Source organism: Taudactylus pleione, unplaced genomic scaffold, assembly GCF_031769625.1.
Source record: "Taudactylus pleione unplaced genomic scaffold, aTauple2 ptg000012l, whole genome shotgun sequence".
Lineage (NCBI taxonomy): Eukaryota > Metazoa > Chordata > Amphibia > Anura > Myobatrachidae > Taudactylus > Taudactylus pleione.
Genome location: NW_028284415.1, coordinates 22,149,548 through 22,168,228, shown reverse-complemented (window position 1 = coordinate 22,168,228; position 18,681 = coordinate 22,149,548). Strand labels below are relative to the sequence as shown.

At 40.6% G+C, this 18,681-nt stretch overlaps 1 pseudogene; it reads left to right on the top strand.

Annotated features, from left to right (window-relative positions):
* The first annotated feature begins 11,663 nt into the window (after positions 1-11,663).
* Positions 11,664-11,840, top strand: LOC148542554 (U2 spliceosomal RNA; annotated as a pseudogene).
* Positions 11,841-18,681: the final 6,841 nt, after the last annotated feature.

Here is an 18,681-nt window from a genome sequence, read left to right as displayed (position 1 = left end):
GGTGCTTTGTGGGCAAATCATTTCCATATATGCAAATTACCTTATCATTTGTCCAAAGGGATCATGATTGATATGGTGTTTGTAGTCTTTCGAGCATGGTTGAAATATGGCAATCAGTGGATGTAATTGGGATGAGGTGGGTATTGTTGGGGAAGAGATATATTAGGGGAGGGGAAATTAAATAAAACAATACAAGCAAAATTCAAAAGATCTCCCTAATCTTAAATGCTCATGGCAGAAAGGGATATATAAGGAAGCTCAGATGTACTAGAAATTTGGTTGGGGAGAAAAGGCTGCAATAAACAAGCAAACAGACAAAGAGAGCCCCATTACATCAAAGGAACAGTGAGCTCATTAAATAAAAGTGAAGTTCAGGTATGTCATACCATTGTATACTCTCCATATATATATATATATATATTCATCATCCCAAAACAAATCACATAAAAACTGTGTAAATAACTCCCAGTTCCCTTAAACATTGCCATGACAATGATCACCTTGAAAGGCAATTGCCTGGCAACAGCCCTAATGGCTATCAGTTCCCTGGCAACCAATTGCATGGCAATAATGCCTAGCAGCCAGTTTCCTTGCAACCATCGGCATGATGACCAGTTACCTAGCAACCATCACCATGGCAATGGTTGTCATAACAACCCATCGTCATGACAACCAGGTGCCTAGCAACAGCTGCCATAGCAACTGTCACCATGGAAACTAGTTACCTAGCAATCATTGCCACTGCAATGGTCGCCATGGCAACCAGGTGCTTAGCAACCATCGCCATGGCAACGGTCACCATAGCAACTAGTTACCTTGCAACCATCACCATGACAACCAGTTGCCTAGCAACCATGAACATTGCACCCATCATCATGGCAACCACTTGCCTAACAACCATTGCCATGATAAATGTCATCATAGAACCTGCTGCCTAATAAGGGCTTGTTATGCATCCATCTGCACATTCTATTTACAAGCCACCATTCATTTACACTCTAAACAGAAAAAAAAAATTATCTTTTTTTTTTTTTTAACAACAAAAGCACTTTGACTTTTCCTAAAAGGGAATAGCATCAGTGCTCCAGGTACAGAGAAACCCAAAAGGATCAAACTCACTACCTGACATGAATTCAAGTACCAATACAAAACACTGGGGGTAGTTTAAATCAAACACCAGTAGTATTAGGGAGACCAATTTTCTTAAAATTTTATATATTTATTTTATTTTTTTAATATTATGTGTGCATTTCCTCTTTTATATGCTTTTGTTTCCTCTTGCTATGTACTGATCCTTATTTCTTGGTTCCTGAATATCAGCTGCACAGTGCAAAATGCAAACATTGCATACATTTTAACATTGGTGCTTTGTGGGCAAATCATTTCCATATATGCAAATTACCTTATCATTTGTCCAAAGGGATCATGATTGATATGGTGTTTGTAGTCTTTCGTGCATGGTTGAAATATGGCAATCAGTGGATGTAATTGGGATGAGGTGGGTATTGTTGGGGAAGAGATATATTAGGGGGGGGAAATTAAATAAAACAATACAAGCAAAATTCAAATGATCTCCCTAATCTTAAATGCTCATGGAAGAAAGTGATATATAAGGAAGCTCAGATGTATTAGAAATTTGGTTGGGGAGAAAAGGCTGCAATAAACAAGCAAACAGACAAAGAGAGCCCCATTACATCAAAGGAACAGTGAGCTCATTAAATAAAAGTGAAATTCAGGTATGTCATACCATTGTATACTCTCCATATATATATATATATTCATCATCCCAAAACAAATCACATAAAAACAGTGTAAATAACTCCCAGTTCCCTTAAACATTGCCATGACAATGATCACCTTGAAAGGCAATTGCCTGGCAACAGCCCTAATGGCTATCAGTTCCCTGGCAACCAATTGCATGGCAATAATGCCTAGCAGCCAGTTTCCTTGCAACCATCGCCATGATGACCAGTTACCTAGCAACCATCACCATGGCAATGGTTGTCATAACAACCCATCGTCATGACAACCAGGTGCCTAGCAACAGCTGCCATAGCAACTGTCACCATGGAAACTAGTTACCTAGCAACCATTGCCACTGCAATGGTTGCCATGGCAACCAGGTGCTTAGCAACCATCGCCATGGCAACCAGGTGCTTAGCAACCATCGCCATGGCAATGGTCACCATAGCAACTAGTTACCTTGCAACCATCACCATGACAACCAGTTGCCTAGCAACCATGAACATTGCACCCATCATCATGGCAACCACTTGCCTAACAACCATTGCCATGATAAATGTCATCATAGAACCTGCTGCATAATAAGGGCTTGTTATGCATCCATCTGCACATTCTATTTACAAACCACCATTCATTTACACTCTAAACAGAATTAATATAATCTTTCTTTTTTTTTACAACACAAGCACTTTGACTCTTCCCAAAAGTAAAGAGCATCAGTGCCCCAGGTACAGAGGAGCCCAAAAGAATCAAACCCACAACCTGACATGAATTCTAAAACCAATACAAAACACTGGGGGTAGTTTAAATCTAACACCAGTAGTATTAGGGAGACCATTTTTTTTAAATTTTATATATTTATTTTATTTTTTTAATATTATGTGTGCATTTCCTCTTTTATATGCTTTTGTTTCCTCTTGCTATGTACTGATCCTTATTTCTTGGTTCCTGAATATCAGCTGCACAGTGCAAAATGCAAACATTGCATACATTGTAACATTGGTGCTTTGTGGGCAAATCATTTCCATATATGCAAATTACCTTGTCATTTGTCCAAAGGGATCATGATTGAAATGGTGTTTGTAGTCTTTCGTGCATGGTTGAACTATGGCAATCAGTGGATGTAATTGGCATGAGGTGGGTATTGTGGGGAAAGAGATATATTAGGGGGGGGAAATTAAATTAAAAAATACACGCAAAATTCAAATGATCTCCCTAATCTTAAATGCTCATGGCAGAAAGGGATATATAAGGAAGCTCAGATGTACTAGAAATTTGGTTGGGGAGAAAAGGCTGCAATAAACAAGCAAACAGACAAAGAGAGCCCCATTACATCAAAAGAACAGTGAGCTCATTAAATAAAAGTGAAATTTGGGTATGTCATACCATTGTATACTCTCCATATATATATTCATCATCCTAAAACAAATCACATAAAAACAGTGTATATAACTCCCAGTTCCCTTAAACATTGCCATGACAATGATCACCTTGAAAGGCAATTGCCTGGCAACAGCCCTAATGGCTATCAGTTCCCTGGCTTCCGATTGCATGGCAATAATACCTAGCAGCCAGTTTCCTTGCAACCATCACCATAGCAATGGTCGTCATGGCAACCAGGTGCCTAGCAACAGCTGCCATAGCAACCATCACCATGGTAACCAGATGCCTAGCAACCCTTGCCATGGCAACCAGGTGCTTAGCAACCATTGCCATGGCAACGGTCACCATAGCAACTAGTTACCTTGCAACCATCACCATGACAACAATGGCAACCAGTTGCCTAGCAACCATAATCATAGCACCCACTTGCCTAGCAACCATTGCCATGGAAATGGTCATCATGACAATCCATCGCCATGGCAACCAGGTGCCTAGGAACCCTCGCCATGGCAACCAGTTACCTAGCAACCATTGCCACTGCAATGGTCGCCATGGCAACCAGGTGCTTAGCAACCATTGCCATAGAAACCATCGCAATGGTTGCTAAGCACCTGGTTGCCATGGCAAGGGTTGTTAGGCACCTGGTTACCATGTTGACGGTTGCTATGGCAGCTGTTCCTATTCACCTGGTTGTCATGATGATGGGTTGTCATGACGACCATTGCCATGGTGATGGTTGCTAGGTAACTGGTTGTCATGGCGATGGTTGCAAGGAAACTGGCTGCTAGTCATTATTGCCATGCAATTGTGCAGATGGATGCATATCAAGCCCTTATTGTGCAGCAGGTTCTATGGTGACATTTGTCATGGCAATGGTTGCTAGGCAAGTGGTTGCCATGATGATGGGTGCAATGATCATGGTTGCTAGGCAACTGGTTGCCATGGTGATGGTTGCAAGGTAACTAGTTGCTATGGTGACCGTTGCCATGGCAATGGTTTCTATGGCAATGGTTGCTAAGCACCTGGTTGCCATGGCGAACATTGCACTGGCAATGGCTGCTATTCAACTGGTTGCCATGGTGACCATTGCAGTGGAAATGGTTGCTAGGTAACTGGTTGCCATGGCGAGGGTTGCTGGGCACCTGGTTACCATGGTGATGGTTGCTATGGCAGCTGTTGCTAGGCACCTGGTTGTCATGACGACCATTGCCATGTTGATGGTTGCTAGGTAACTAGTCTCTATGGTGACCATTGCCATGGCGATGGTTGCTAAGCACCGGGTTGCCATGGCGACCATTGCAGTGGCAATGGTTGCTAGGTAACTAGTTTCCATGGTGACAGTTGCTATGGCAGCTGTTGCTAGGCACCTGGTTGTCATGACGATGGGTTGTTATGACAACCATTGCCATGGTGATGGTTGCTAGGTAACTGGTCATCATGGCGATGGTTGCAAGGAAACTGGCTGCTAGGCATTATTGCCATGCAATTGGTTGCCAGGGAACTGATAGCCATTAGGGCTGTTGCCAGGCAATTGCCTTTCAAGGTGATCATTGTCATGGCAATGTTTAAGGGAACTGGGAGTTATTTACACTGTTTTTATGTGATTTGTTTTGGGATGATGAATATATATATATATGGAGAGTATACAATGGTATGACATACCTGAATTTCACTTTTATTTAATGAGCTCACTGTTCCTTTGATGTAATGGGGCTCTCTTTGTCTGTTTGCTTGTTTATTGCAGCCTTTTCTCCCCAACCAAATTTCTAGTACATCTGAGCTTCCTTATATATCCCTTTCTGCCATGAGCATTTAAGATTAGGGAGATCTTTTGAATTTTGCTTGTATTGTTTTATTTAATTTCCCCTCCCCTAATATATCTCTTCCCCAACAATACCCACCTCATCCCAATTACATCCACTGATTGCCATATTTGAACCATGCACGAAAGACTACAAACACCATATCAATCATGATCCCTTTGGACAAATGATAAGGTAATTTGCATATATGGAAATGATTTGCCCACAAAGCACCAATGTTAAAATGTATGCAATGTTTGCATTTTGCACTGTGCAGCTGATATTCAGGAACCAAGAAATAAGGATCAGTACATAGCAAGAGGAAACAAAAGCATATAAAAGAGGAAATGCACACATAATATTAAAAAAATAAAATAAATATATAAAATTTAAAAAAAATGGTCTCCCTAATACTACTGGTGTTAGATTTAAACTACCAGGTTCTATGGTGACATTTGTCATGGCAATGGTTGCTAGGCAAGTGGTTGCCATGATGATGGGTGCAATGGCAATGGCTGCTATTCAACTGGTTGCCATGGTGACCATTGCAGTGGAAATGGTTGCTAGGTAACTGGTTGCCATGGCGAGGGTTGCTAGGCACCTGGTTACCATGGTGATGGTTGCTATGGCAGCTGTTGCTAGGCACCTGGTTGTCATGACGACCATTGCCATGTTGATGGTTGCTAGGTAACTGATGCTATTTGCTTTTGGGAAAAGTCAAAGTGCTTGTGTTGTCAAAAGAAAGACTCTTTTTTTCTATTTAGAGTGTAAATGAATGGTGGCTTGTAAATATAATGTGCATATGGATGCATAACAAGCCCTTATTCTGCAGCTGGTTCTATGGTGACCTTTGTCATGGCAATGGTTACTAGGCAAGTGTTTGCCATGATGATGTGTGCTATGATCATGGTTGCTAGGCAACTGGTTGCCATGGTGATGGTTGCAAGGTAACTAGTTGCTATGATGACCATTGCCATGGCGATGGTTTCTATGGCAATGGTTGCTAGGTAACTGGTTGCCATGGCGAGGGTTGCTAGGCAACTAGTTACCATGGTGATGGTTGCTATGGCAGCTGTTGCTAGGCACCTGGTTGCCATGGCGATGGATTGTTATGACCATTGCCATGGCAATGGTTGCTAGGCAAGTGGGTGCTATGATTATGGTTGCTAGGCAACTGGTTGCCATTGTTGTCATGGTGATGGTTGCAAGGTAACTAGTTGCTATGGTGACTGTTGCCATGGCGATGGTTGCTAAGCACCTGGTTGCCATAGGGAGGGGTGCTAGGCAACTGGTTACCATGGTGATGGTTGCTATGGCAGCTGTTGCTAGGCACCTGGTTGCCATGGCGATGGGTTGTCATGACGACCATTGCCATGGTGATGGTTGCTAGGTAACTGGTCATCATGTCAATGGTTGCAAGGAAACTGGCTGCTAGGCATTATTGCCATGCAATTGGTTGCCAGGGAACTGATAGCCATTAGGGCTGTTGCCAGGCAATTGGCTTTCAAGGTGATCATTGTCATGGCAATGTTTAAGGCAACTGGAAGTTATTTACACTGTTTTATGTGATATGTTTTGGGAAGATGAATATATATATATATATATATATATATATATGGAGAGTATACAATGGTATGACATACTTGAATTTCACTTTTATTTAATGAGCTCACTGTTCCTTTGATGTAATGGGGCTCTCTTGGTCTGTTTGCTTGTTTATTGCAGCCTTTTCTCCCCAACCAAATTTCTAGAACATCTGAGCTTCCTTATATATCCCTTTCTACCATGAACATTTAAGATTAGGGAGATCATTTGAATTTTGCTTGTATTTTTCTATTTAATTTTTCCCCCCCTAATATATCTTTTCCCCCACAATACCCACCTCATGCCAATTACATCCACTGATTGCCATATTTCAACCATGCACGAAAGACTACAAACACCATATCAATCATGATCCCTTTGGACAAATGACAAGGTAATTTGCATATATGGAAATGATTTGCCAACAAAGCACCAATGTTGCAATGTATGCAATGCTTGCACTTCCACTGTGCAGCTGATATTCAGGAACCAAGAAATAAGGATCAGCACATAGCAAGAGGAAACAAAAGCATATAAGAGGAAATTCACACATAATTGAAAAAAACAAAAACAAAAAACAAAAATGGTCTCCCTAATACTACTGGTGTTTGATTTAAACTACCCCCAGTGTTTTGTATTGGTACGTGAATTCATGTCAGGTTGTGGGTTTGATCCTTTTGCGTTGTTCTGTATTTAAGCCACTGATGCTATTCCCTTTTCGGAAAAGTCAAAGTGCTTATGTCGTAAAAAGAAAGACTCTTGTTCTAATTAGAGTGCAAACAAATGGTGGCTTGTGAATATATGTGCAGATGGATTTATAACATGCCATTATTGTGCAGCTAGTTGACATGGTGATGGTTGCAAGGCAACTGGTTGCCATGGAGATGGTAGTCATGGCGTTGTTTGCCATGGCGAGTGTTGCCATGGTGATGGTTGCTAGGTAACTAGCTGCAATGGTGATGGTTGCTAGGTAACTGGTTGCATGGTGATGGTTGCTTGGTAACTGGTTTCCATGGTGATGGCCATTATGGTGATGGCTGTCATGGCGATGGTTGCTATGGTGACCATTGCCATGGCGATGGTTGCTAGGCACCTGGTTTCCATGGTGATGGGTTGTCATAATGACCATTGCCATGGCGATGGTTGCTAGGTAACTGGTTGCCAAGGGGATGGTTGCTAGGCAACTGTTTGCCATGGCGATGGTCATCATGGTGATGGGTTATAATGATGACCGTTGCCATGGCGATGGTTGCTAGGTAACTGGTTGCTATTGCAACCTTTGCCATGGTTGCTAGGCAAATGGTTGCCATGGCGATCATTGTCATGGCGATGGTTGCTAGGTAACTGGTTGCCATGGCGATGGTCGCTAGGCAACTGGTCATCATGGCGATGGTTGCTGTGGTGATGGGTTGTCATGACGACCATTGCCATGGTGATGGTTGCTAAGGCGACCGCTGCCATGACGATGGTTTCTAGGCAGCTGGTTGCCATGGTGATGGTTGCTTGGCAACTGGTTGCCATAGAGATGGTCATCATGGCAATGGGTGCTAAGGTGACAGTTGCCACGATGATGGTTTCTAGGCAACTGGTTGCCATGGCAATGGTCATCATGGCGACCATTGCCATGGCGATGGTTGCTAGGTAACTAGTTGCTATGGTGACCATAGGCATGGCAAGGGTCATCATGGCGACAGTTGCCATGGTGACTGTTGCCATGGCGATGGTTGCTAGGTAACTGGTTGCCATGTCAACCATTGCCATGGCGATGGCAGCTAGGCAACTGGTTGTCATGGCGATGATTGCCTTGGTGACCATTGCCATGGTGGTGGTTGCTAGGCAACTGGTTCCCATGGCTACTGTTGCCATGGCGATGGTTGCTAGGTAACTGGTTGCCATGGCGATGGTTGCTAGGTAACTGGTTGCTATGGCGACCACTGCCATGGCGATGGTTGCTAGGTAGCTGGTTGCCATGGCGACAGTTGCTAGGCAACTGGTTCTTGCACTCCTTACACTGGGGTATTAATGATCTACTGTCCAGTGTCACAAAAAATGTATGAATAAGAATAACACTGCACTGCCACTTAGTGTCATTAGATTAATTATTTTTAATAAGAATAACACACTGCGCTAACATTTAGTGTTGTCATTATGTTTTATATATAACACATGTTATTTAGCACTTTGTTGTGGTCTTGTAGTCTGCGTGTAGAGTAATCATTTATTTACAATTGAGGAAAGAAGTGTAAAGTTTAATATTAGACTGCACTACCTCTTACAGTATCACAAGGTTCATTATTTATTAATAAGAATAACACACTGCACACTGCTAACACACACATACACAATGATGAAAGAAGGAAAAGGATAAGTATGGGTGTGTGTTGGAATTGTAGGATTGAATGAAAGGTAAGATTGCTATTTTTTTTAGGAGGAATGGGTATAGAATGGCGAGGATGAGGAGAAAAAGTTTTGAGTAAGTAATGGTCTTTAGCGTTGGCAGTGACGAGATCATTTACTACCTTAGTCAGTGCTGTCTCTGTGCAGTGTTGGGAACGAAAGCCAGACTGAAGTGGGTTCAATAAGTTGTGTGAGTTAAGAAAGTGTGTGAGGCACGTGTAGACAAGTCTCAAGTAGCTTGGAGGGGCATGGGAGCTGGGAGATAGGATGGTAATTTCAGAGAGTGTTAGGGTCAGAATTTTGTTTTTTCAGAATGGAGTAATCACTGCATGCTTGAACAGTGATGGAAAGTTGCCAGAAGAGATTATAGATTTTAGTTAGGGTTGGGATAAGCACAGGAGACAGAGCTTTACTGATTTGTGAAGGTATAGGATATAAAGGAGAGGTAATAGAGTAGGAGGATGAGAAGAGTGTAGATACTTCATCTTTGTTTGGGAGATCAAATGAAGAGAATGTGCCAGAGAGTTCAGGTAGGGAATTGAGCAGTTCACTAACTGAGGAAGAGCCTACCATTTCATTTCGGATCTTATCAATCTTGTCCCTAAAATAGGAAGCAAGATTTTGCTTCCTATTTTAGTAGCAGGTGGTTTGGGTGATGGAGGGGTAAGAAGCAGTTTAAATGTATTATTAAGTTGCTTGGGGTTAAAGGCTTGAGCCGAGATTAGAAATATGTTTGTTTGGCAGTGTCCAGAGCAGTACGATGAGAGTTGTAAATAGTCTTATATGTGAGGAAGTCACTTGGAGTATGAGACTTTCACCACTGATGTTCAACTTTATGTGAGAGTTTTTGTATATGTCTTGTTAAGTTAGAATGCCACGGTTGACTTCTAAATCTATGTGGTGTGTGATGGGTAGCTGGAGCTACTTCATCGAGGGCTTTTTCTAGAATCTGGTTTAGGTGTGATGCATCAGTCTCAGGAGAAGTTAATGTAAAAATTGGTGAAAGTTGTTGTTGCAGAGAGGTAGATAGTTGTTGAAGGTTAATAGCATTAATATTTCTGCGGGTTTTAGGTTTGTTTGATTTTAATGATGTTGATGTAATGGAGGAGAGTGTGCAGGTGATAAGGTTGTGATCTCAGAGAGGGAAAGCAGCATTAGTTAGACAAGGATGTTATACAAGGATGCCCGTTGTTCCCCTATTGTGTTTGATTGTGTGATAGAACCACTGTGGTGCATGTTGAGAAAGGATATAATGATGAGAGGGTTGATGATTCTGGGAAGTAAGGGTAAGAGTGTGAAGGTGCTTGGTTATATAGATGATGTGGCGATTGTGGTTGTGAATAGAGTGGTGATTGAAAAGGCAAATTAATTATTGAAAAATTTTGTGGAGCATCTGCATTTAAGATAAACTGGGAAAAATCTAAACTAAAGGTGTTTGGTCAGAAAAAGGATGAGGATAAGAGGAGTGAATATGTGGATGGTGGTATAAAAGTGCTGGGTGTATTGATAATGATGTGCAAGGGAGTGAAAGTTGGATTGAAGTGCAAAAGAAAGTTGGGTGTAAGTTGGGACGTCAATGAATGGGAAGGTTTTGATTATAAAAGCCATTATATTACGATTTTGTTATATGAGGAAAATTAATAGAATGTTGTTTTTGTTGGATGGAGCATCTGAAGAGTCAGTCAGTGATGAAAAAGAAGAATGAAAGAGTGATTTTTCCAAATGTGGAGGTGTATCTGAAGCTGAGGATTGCACAAGTGTTGAGTATGATTGAGGAGAGTAAGGTGGCATGAATGCATATGGATGGATACAGCCTGTGTGGACTGAAATGGTATGATAGAAAGTTGAATGAGCCAATGGCATTTGAAGTAAGTAGTATAAGATGATTGAGGTGTTTGTGAGGAAGTGGGATCTGGTGGGTGTATGTAAGTAGGAATTTAAGAAAAGAATGTGGTGAAAATTTTGTGAGAAAGAGAAAGTATGCGTAATATTGAGTGTTTGAAGTCTAAGGAAAGTGAGGAAGTTTGGAAGAAAGTGAGTATGGAAGGTTTGAATAATAAACAGAGAGATGTAATATGGATGAGTATGCATGGGGTATTGCCGGTGAGAGAGGTGCAGAAGAAGCGTGGTTTAGTGAGGTTGGATGAATGTCCTTGGAATTAATGTAAAGGGTGTGAGTATTATGCATCTAGTATGGAATTGTGGGTATGCGCAGAAGGTGTGGAAGGCTATGGGAGGGTTATGTAAGGAGTTCACTTGTGTGCAAAAGATGACATGGAAGGTGGCGATGTTTGGTATGGGTGCATGTGGGGAAGTGAATGTGAGGCTTTTGTGGTTGATAACAGTATGGGTAATAGTGCTTGTGGGATGTCAGGAATGTGTATAAGAAAAAGAAGATTGAGGTTAATTATTGTTTAAAATGGTGCTGGGGAAGTTGTATACATGTTATGTGTGGAATAAGATGAGGAAGGTTGGTTGTGATGTGGTGGGTATATGGAAGCATAAAAAACTAAAACCTATAGTTAATTTAAGTTAAGAGGTGTGGGTGAAGTGTTTTTTAGTTGGTGGCTTTGGGGGTTACTGGCTGTCAGGGGTGGTCTGTTTCTTTGTGGATAACAGGAGTTTTTTTCCTTTTAATTTCTTTGGTGTATATGCATTTATGGAGTATGCATATGCCAAGTCAAAGTGAAAATTATCAAAAAGATATTCTAAATTTAAAAAAAAAACAGGAAAATCATATAAATGATGATTAAAAAAGCTGAATGGTTTTAAAAAAAATCTGTTCTTATCAGTTTAATATCTGATACGCCCCCTATCTGGGGGCCATATATTAAATGGATTTTTAGAACAGGGAGATGGAAGAAGAGCTTGCTCTGTCCACTCCACGCATTGACCTGGTATTGCATTACTTCCAGGGCCGATGCACCTTTACTAATCTGTGATCCAAAAATAGAAATTAACTATTTAACTGTTTTGTGTCTTTCGCTTTCCAGATGCAACAAACTACTCTTTTGCTTGTGTCTGTCTAAACGTCATGCAATCAAATGTGAATACCACCTGAAACTGCTTGCTCCTTTTGCACTCACCTGCTTGCACTTTTACATTTGTTAACACTTCATTTGATTCATGTAACAACTGTTATTAAAAAAGAACCCCATTCAGACCTATTCCTGGGGCTAAACTCCAAAAACTGTTACGTGGAATTGCAGAATAATTGGTTAGTTCATTGGATAATGAACGTATTCTATTGTTTGAGTCCTGATTATCCACCCCATACTCATGACGCCACATTTGGAATTTTTTTTCCGCCTCCTTGGCATCTCTTTTTCACTTTTTGCTCGATTGCAGTGTCAACCACATGGGTAGATTGAACTTTTGCAGCCATGAATCGCCAATCTTTTTTTCATTCTGACAACTTGGATATTTTACAAACTGTGTCCCCTTATAAAAATTGGGCAGAGTATGTTCACATTGAATCGTTTGAAATTTTCATTCATTTTCATGAGACAATTTTTTTCTCTATATATTTTGGGTTGGTATGGGCTTGAATTTGCCTTCTTGTCTCCTAGGACCAGCTGGAAGCATTCGCTTTCCCCATTTTCAAGAACAATGAATGATATTAAGCAACTTGTGGTCTGCATCTCCCTCCAATGGGCATCAGCAAGCAAGTGCCAGTAAACATCAGAAGATTATGACATCAGAGTAGAATGTTGTTTGAAATTGTAAAATTGCTAGCTGACTGTCAACATTCTGTTGTGACTTTCAACATTCTATTGCCCTTGATGATCCATGGCAACTACTCCTGAACATTGCGTAGATACTGTGAACATTCTGATTAAGATTTCTTAGCATTTCAATGAAGGTTTCTGCAGGGACACGGTATGAATAAAGGAAGGCTGCCAGCCGTCTTGTGGGTGTGGCAGAGGCTTGCAGGAGGGGGTGCCAATGCAAATCATGCAGCTAGCAAGAGAGTATGGGAAGGAAATCCAGAGTGCCTCTGCTTGTAACCCAATAAATTTAAGTATCCGGGCTTTGCTGTGGGTCAGACAATGCTGTAGCTGGAAACACCTTGGGCAGAGCAGCAGGAGGCTCTTGTAGGCTGCTCATTAGAGTTAATAGGAGGGTGCAGCAACATTCTCCTTGATTGTGTGAGTTTGGTCTTAATGAAGCACGTTTTTCCCAGCCCCTTAATAGGTTTTTGTTTCTTGGTCTTTTGGATCAAGACCAAGTGCAGTTAATTGCTGCCTGGTCTGGAGAATTTGAGCTTAGGGGGTCCTTCTGTGGGGCCCCCTGGATGTCAGGGATTTGTTGGAGCATAGGATTTTTCAGCAAGGTGACTGGGTTAAAGAACTCGATTCGATACACTGTGCCGGAATCTAGAAGACAGATAAGTAACTTGAAGTTTATTGTAAAAGAAATTCTGTTCAAATTGTGTGGTTTGGAGAAAGAGGATATATTTTGCATTCAGGACTTTGCCCGTCAGGGTCATCATGATGTTGCACTGCTTAATGGTGCTAAATGCATAAATTTGTATGAATGTTTAAGACACAATTCTATGTACCCCTCCATGCTGGGTATTATACCTATGCATTGTTTGCAGTGAATTAATTCCCCTTGACTGTGCATTTATACAACCCTTGGATAGATTTTGAGCTGATTAGAGGGTTTTTATTCAGATATTGCACTTCCGTGAGAGGTGGGGATATGCTATACAATTCATTAGGCAATTTCTGTGAAAATTTAAATTTTGGGTAAAGTTGACACCAGATGGGCGATTTATTGGTGGGGTAACCGATCCCCCAGACAATTTCTCTATTGCTGGGAATAGGGGATATTTGTTTTATTCCAATCAACCCTTTTACTGCAGTAAAAGTTTTCAATTGGGACATACCAAAATGGACTGTAAGAAAGGAAACGTCTGCAGAAATTATGGTAGAGAAGGCCATGAGGCTGGAGTATGTCAAAAAGGGAAAACTTGCGATTTGTGTGGAATGATAGGGCACACATGTAATGAATGCCCATTGTGGAGTGATATAAAAAGTCAGGAGAATGTGAGAAAAGAACTGGTGAGAAAAGAATGGGAGAATGCTAAAAAGCAGGAACGTATGGAGGAAGAAAGTAATGTTGGGGCTGATAATGTGCCAAATGATGGAGGTGATGCAGGGGTTAATGTCCCTAAAGTGCGGCAGAGCGAGGATCCGCAATAGCTTTTTCGGACTCATGAAATTAATTAGCTGAATCCAGCTGCTAATCAGACCACGCAGAAAAGTGCCGAGCCCAGCATCAGTGTGAATGAGAGCACAGACTGGAGAGAAGGCACAGCTCTGACATGTACTGCTAATATACAAATCTATGAGAGTACAGAAGAGCCCCTGGGAAGCAGTGATCTGGAGATTAGGTGGGTAAATACCCCGGAGATGGGTGAAGAAGATCCTGAATGCGAGGAGGTAGAAGAAGTTAAGTTCAAGAGGGTGGAGAGGTGTGATAGAGCTGTGATAAAAACCCATATTGAAGTTGACAGCAGCCTGGAGTCTGTCCCGCTGCTCAGTTACATAGATGAAATGGATATAAGTAGCTGCCTGTGGGACAATGTGTCTTTTGTTCCAGCTGGAAACTTGCATTTGAAAGGTCTGTTTTCAGCTGAAGGAACAGCCAAGCTCGGAGGACAGTCTGAGTATGAGAATGGCTGACAGCTTATGTAACAATGTGATGGGTACAAGATGGTTAGATTAAGGGACTCAAAATAAAAAATAACAAATGAGTTCTAATTGTATCTTTTCTACTAAGGGTAGAATATTGTTTCTTTTATTGCAAGGTCAATTAAGACTGCTGTAAGAAAGGCAGAGGTTTTGAGTGACAGACACATGGGCATATCTTTAATGGGTGTAGGATGTGCAGTGCACACAGACCCCTGGGTCCAGGGGGGCCTGCACCCATACTTTGTATTACTTAGTTCTCCTTAGTCCCGCGTCAGGTCTCCCATCACTGTTCCAACACTGGAAAATGGCCGGCCGCAGCTATTTTTCCAGTGGTTTGCGCATGCACTGTGAGGAGATTACCAGGAAAATGGTGGCCTCACCATTTCTCCGGTGATCTGCACATACGCGATAGACACTGGGCACACTCTAGTGTCCAGAGTATATTGATTTGCTTGCCACCAGAGTGATAGGAGGGGGCCCATGTCGGGGGATGCACACGGGCCTCCTCCTCTCTAAAGACGCCCCTGGAGTGACGTGTGGGCTAATGGTGGTGCCATAGTATGTTTACAGGAATGTGGGATTATTGGGGAATTAAAAGTGAAGGAAGAAGATTATAATAGGTGCTATAGGTCTGGGTCAGGGAAAATAAAAACAATGGTGTGAGTATATTAGTTAGAAATAGGGAGGTGGTGGTGGAAAAATGCAGTGATTGGGTGATTTTAATTGCACAATAGATAAAGGTGTGGGTGTTGGTGTTGGGTGTAATAAAATTGATAGTACTGGATATATTTTGAAACAAATTATTAATGATTTTTCATTGGTGGATGTTGCAGGTGTGTCTGGGAAAGCCACCGCCGGTGACTTTTTGGCGCATAGTGGAAGGACTTTTTGGACTACTGTTTTGTGTCAAAAGGTATTGCCTGTAGGAAGTATAAGCAAAGGAAGACTGGGTATTTGGATCATGAATGTATCAAAGGAACGATAGAAGGTGAGTATGATGGGTCGTATGGGAAAGGTGTTTGGAAGTTGAATGTGTGTACTGTATGTTAGATTGTGGAAGTGAAGGATGCTTTTGGTATGATGTATGATAAATTAGTTGGAAAAAGGGGGATTTTGAAAACATCTTGTGTTGGTGGAATTAGCCTAAAAATGAAATCTAAATGTTTTATAAAAAGTGGGGTTATAAATTAGCTAGGATAAAAAGAAATTTGTTTGAGAGTTCAAATATAAGATTATTTTACCTGTATAGAATTAAAGATTTGGGTATGGATATGGATCATGAAATTGAAAGTGAGAAATGTAAAAAAATGTATGTATGAGAAGGGCGTGAGATTGTGTTTAGAGTGAAAGTTGATGGAGAAGGATGAGACTTGTTCGAGATTTTTCTTTAAAAAAATATGTGAGAGAAAGAGAGATATGGATGGTATGTTAGATAGGAATGGATGTGAAGAGAGGTTTAGAAATTATACAGGTGGTTGAGGAGTTTTATATGGAATTATATAAGAAGAAAGAATGTGATGTTAGTATGGAGGGAGAGGTTTTGAGTGCATTGTGTGATAAGGTGAATGCAGATGAAATAGAGGGTTTGATGAGTGATATAAGTGAATGCAGTTAAGAATATAATGGTGAGTGCTGGGAGGATTAAGACCCCTGGTATGGATGGTTTAGTAGTAGAATTTTATTTGGTTATGTGGGATGTGATTGGGAAGGAATTAATGGATTTGTTTCAGTTTATGTGGGAGAATGGGTGTGTGTGTGAATCAATGAAAGAATGTGTAGTAGTAAATATTTTTAAAAAGGGTAAAAAGATAAATAAGTAATTGGAGACCTATAACGCTGCTTAATGCGGTTTATAAAGTGTATGCCAAATTAATGCTAATAGAATGTGTGATGTTGTAGACCAAATGGAAATAATTTGTGTCTGTCAAGAGATGTGATTGAGGATTGTAATAGTAGAGAGAAGAGATATATGTTGTTTGTAATTGATTTTGAGAAAGCATATGAAAGGGTAGCGCATGCTTTTATGTTTTGTGTGTGTTGGTGAATGGTAATATGAATCACGGTTGATTCGAGTGTGAGACAGGGGTGTCCACTATACCCAATAGCATTTAAATGTGTGATTGAGCCACTGTTGTGAATGATTATTAGGGATAAGGTGGTGAGGGTTTTTATTTTTAATTCCACGTAGTGGATGAAAGTGTTTAAAAGTGATGGGTTATATGGGTGATGTGACACTGGTATGCGAGTCTAAAGTGGCACTGCCTAGCGCACGATTACTAATTGGCATGTTTTGCAGTGCGTCTGCTTTTAAAGTAAATTGGGTTAAGAGTAAATTTAAGTGTTTTGAGGATAGTGATGTTGTGATTGATGGGGTGGAATGTGTGAAAGGGGGTTTGAGAGTGCTTGGAGTCACATTTGAAAGTCATTTAAGAGGTATTGACAGTTGGAATGAATGTGGTGAGAAAGTGGCAAGGAAGTTGAATTTTTGGAGATTGAGAGAGTTGTCATTGTCAGGGAGAGTGCTTGTGATTAAGAGTGTGATATTACCTTTATTATTATTTGTGGCAACTGTGTTTCCTGTGAATGCAAGAATTATACAGAAGATGAATAGAATGATGTTTTTATTCTTTTGGGGATGTAAGATGGAAAGACAGGAGGGAGTTTGTGGTGAAAGAGAAATTGAAAGTTGCTTTTGGATTTCCTAATTTGGAAGTGTACTTGGGTATTAATGGTGTTGCAAATTTGAGTAGGATAATTGAAAAGCATTGTAAGGCAGCATGTATGTTTAAATATTTAGCAGGATGTAAGTTGATGGGCTTAGGATGGTGTAAAAGGGATTTATGTAAACCTGTGGCTGCTGTGTTTCCTGTATGGTATAAAGGTATGGAAAAATGTGTAAGAAACTTTGATTTAAATGGGGTGAAAATGTGGGAGCATCAGGAGAAAAGGAAAGTTTTCAAAATCTTGAAAGATAGGAGAAAGTATATGTGTGATTGAGGGTTTGAATGTGGCAGAGACGAAAGAGGTATGGAAGAAAATGAGAATGGACTGTATGACAAATAGGCAGCATGATATTGTATGGATGAGTATGCATGGAATTCTGCTGGTGTGGGTGGTACAAAAGAGGATAGATTTAGTGAGAGTAGAGGTATGTCCAAGAGAGGGATTCGGTAGGGATGAAGCTGTTATGCATGTGTTCTGGAATTATGAGTTTGGAAGAAAGGTATAGGAGGGTATGGGTGGTGTATTTAAAGAGATTGCAGAAGTGAGCATGACGACATGGAAGGTAGCATTGTTTGGAATTAGAGCAACTGGGAAAAAGAATGAAAGATTGTTATGGTTGATTATGGCATGTGTGAGAGAGGTGTTATGGGATGCAATGAATTTGTATGTTTATAAAAATGAAGTATTGTCGGAAAAAGATTGTTTGCGAATGATTTTTGGGAAAGTTATATGTTTGTTATTTATTTGCTTGTAAGACTGGCAGTGGCAGTATGGATGCGGAAGTGTATTGAAAAACGAAAAAGTGGAAATAAACATGTTGTTTAAATATAACAGAAGAGAAGAGATTTAGTAAGAGTAGAGGTATGTAAAAAAAGAGGGATGCGGTGGGGATGAAATGATTATGCATGTGTTCTGGAATTATGAGTTTGGAAGAAAGGTGTAGGAGGGTATGGGTGGCTTATGTAAAGAGATTGCAGAAGTGAGTATGATGACATGGAAGGTAGAGTTGTTTGGAATAGGAGTAAGTGGGACAAAGAATGAAAGATTGCTATGGTTGACAATGGCATGTGTGAGAGAGGTTATATGGGATTCGAGAAATTTGTATTTTTATAAGAATGAAGTATTGTCTGTTTAAGATTGTGTGCAAATGATTCTGGGAAAGTTATATGTTTGTTATTTATTTGCTTGTAAGACTGGCAGTGGCAGTGTGGATCTGGAAGTGTATTGGAAAACTAAAAAGTGGAAATAAACATGTTTAAATATAACAGAAGAGAAGAAACAGTTTTTAGTTTAAAAATGGTAAAACCAGCATGATGATTTAAAAAAGCTTGTTTAGAGGATAAAAGTGA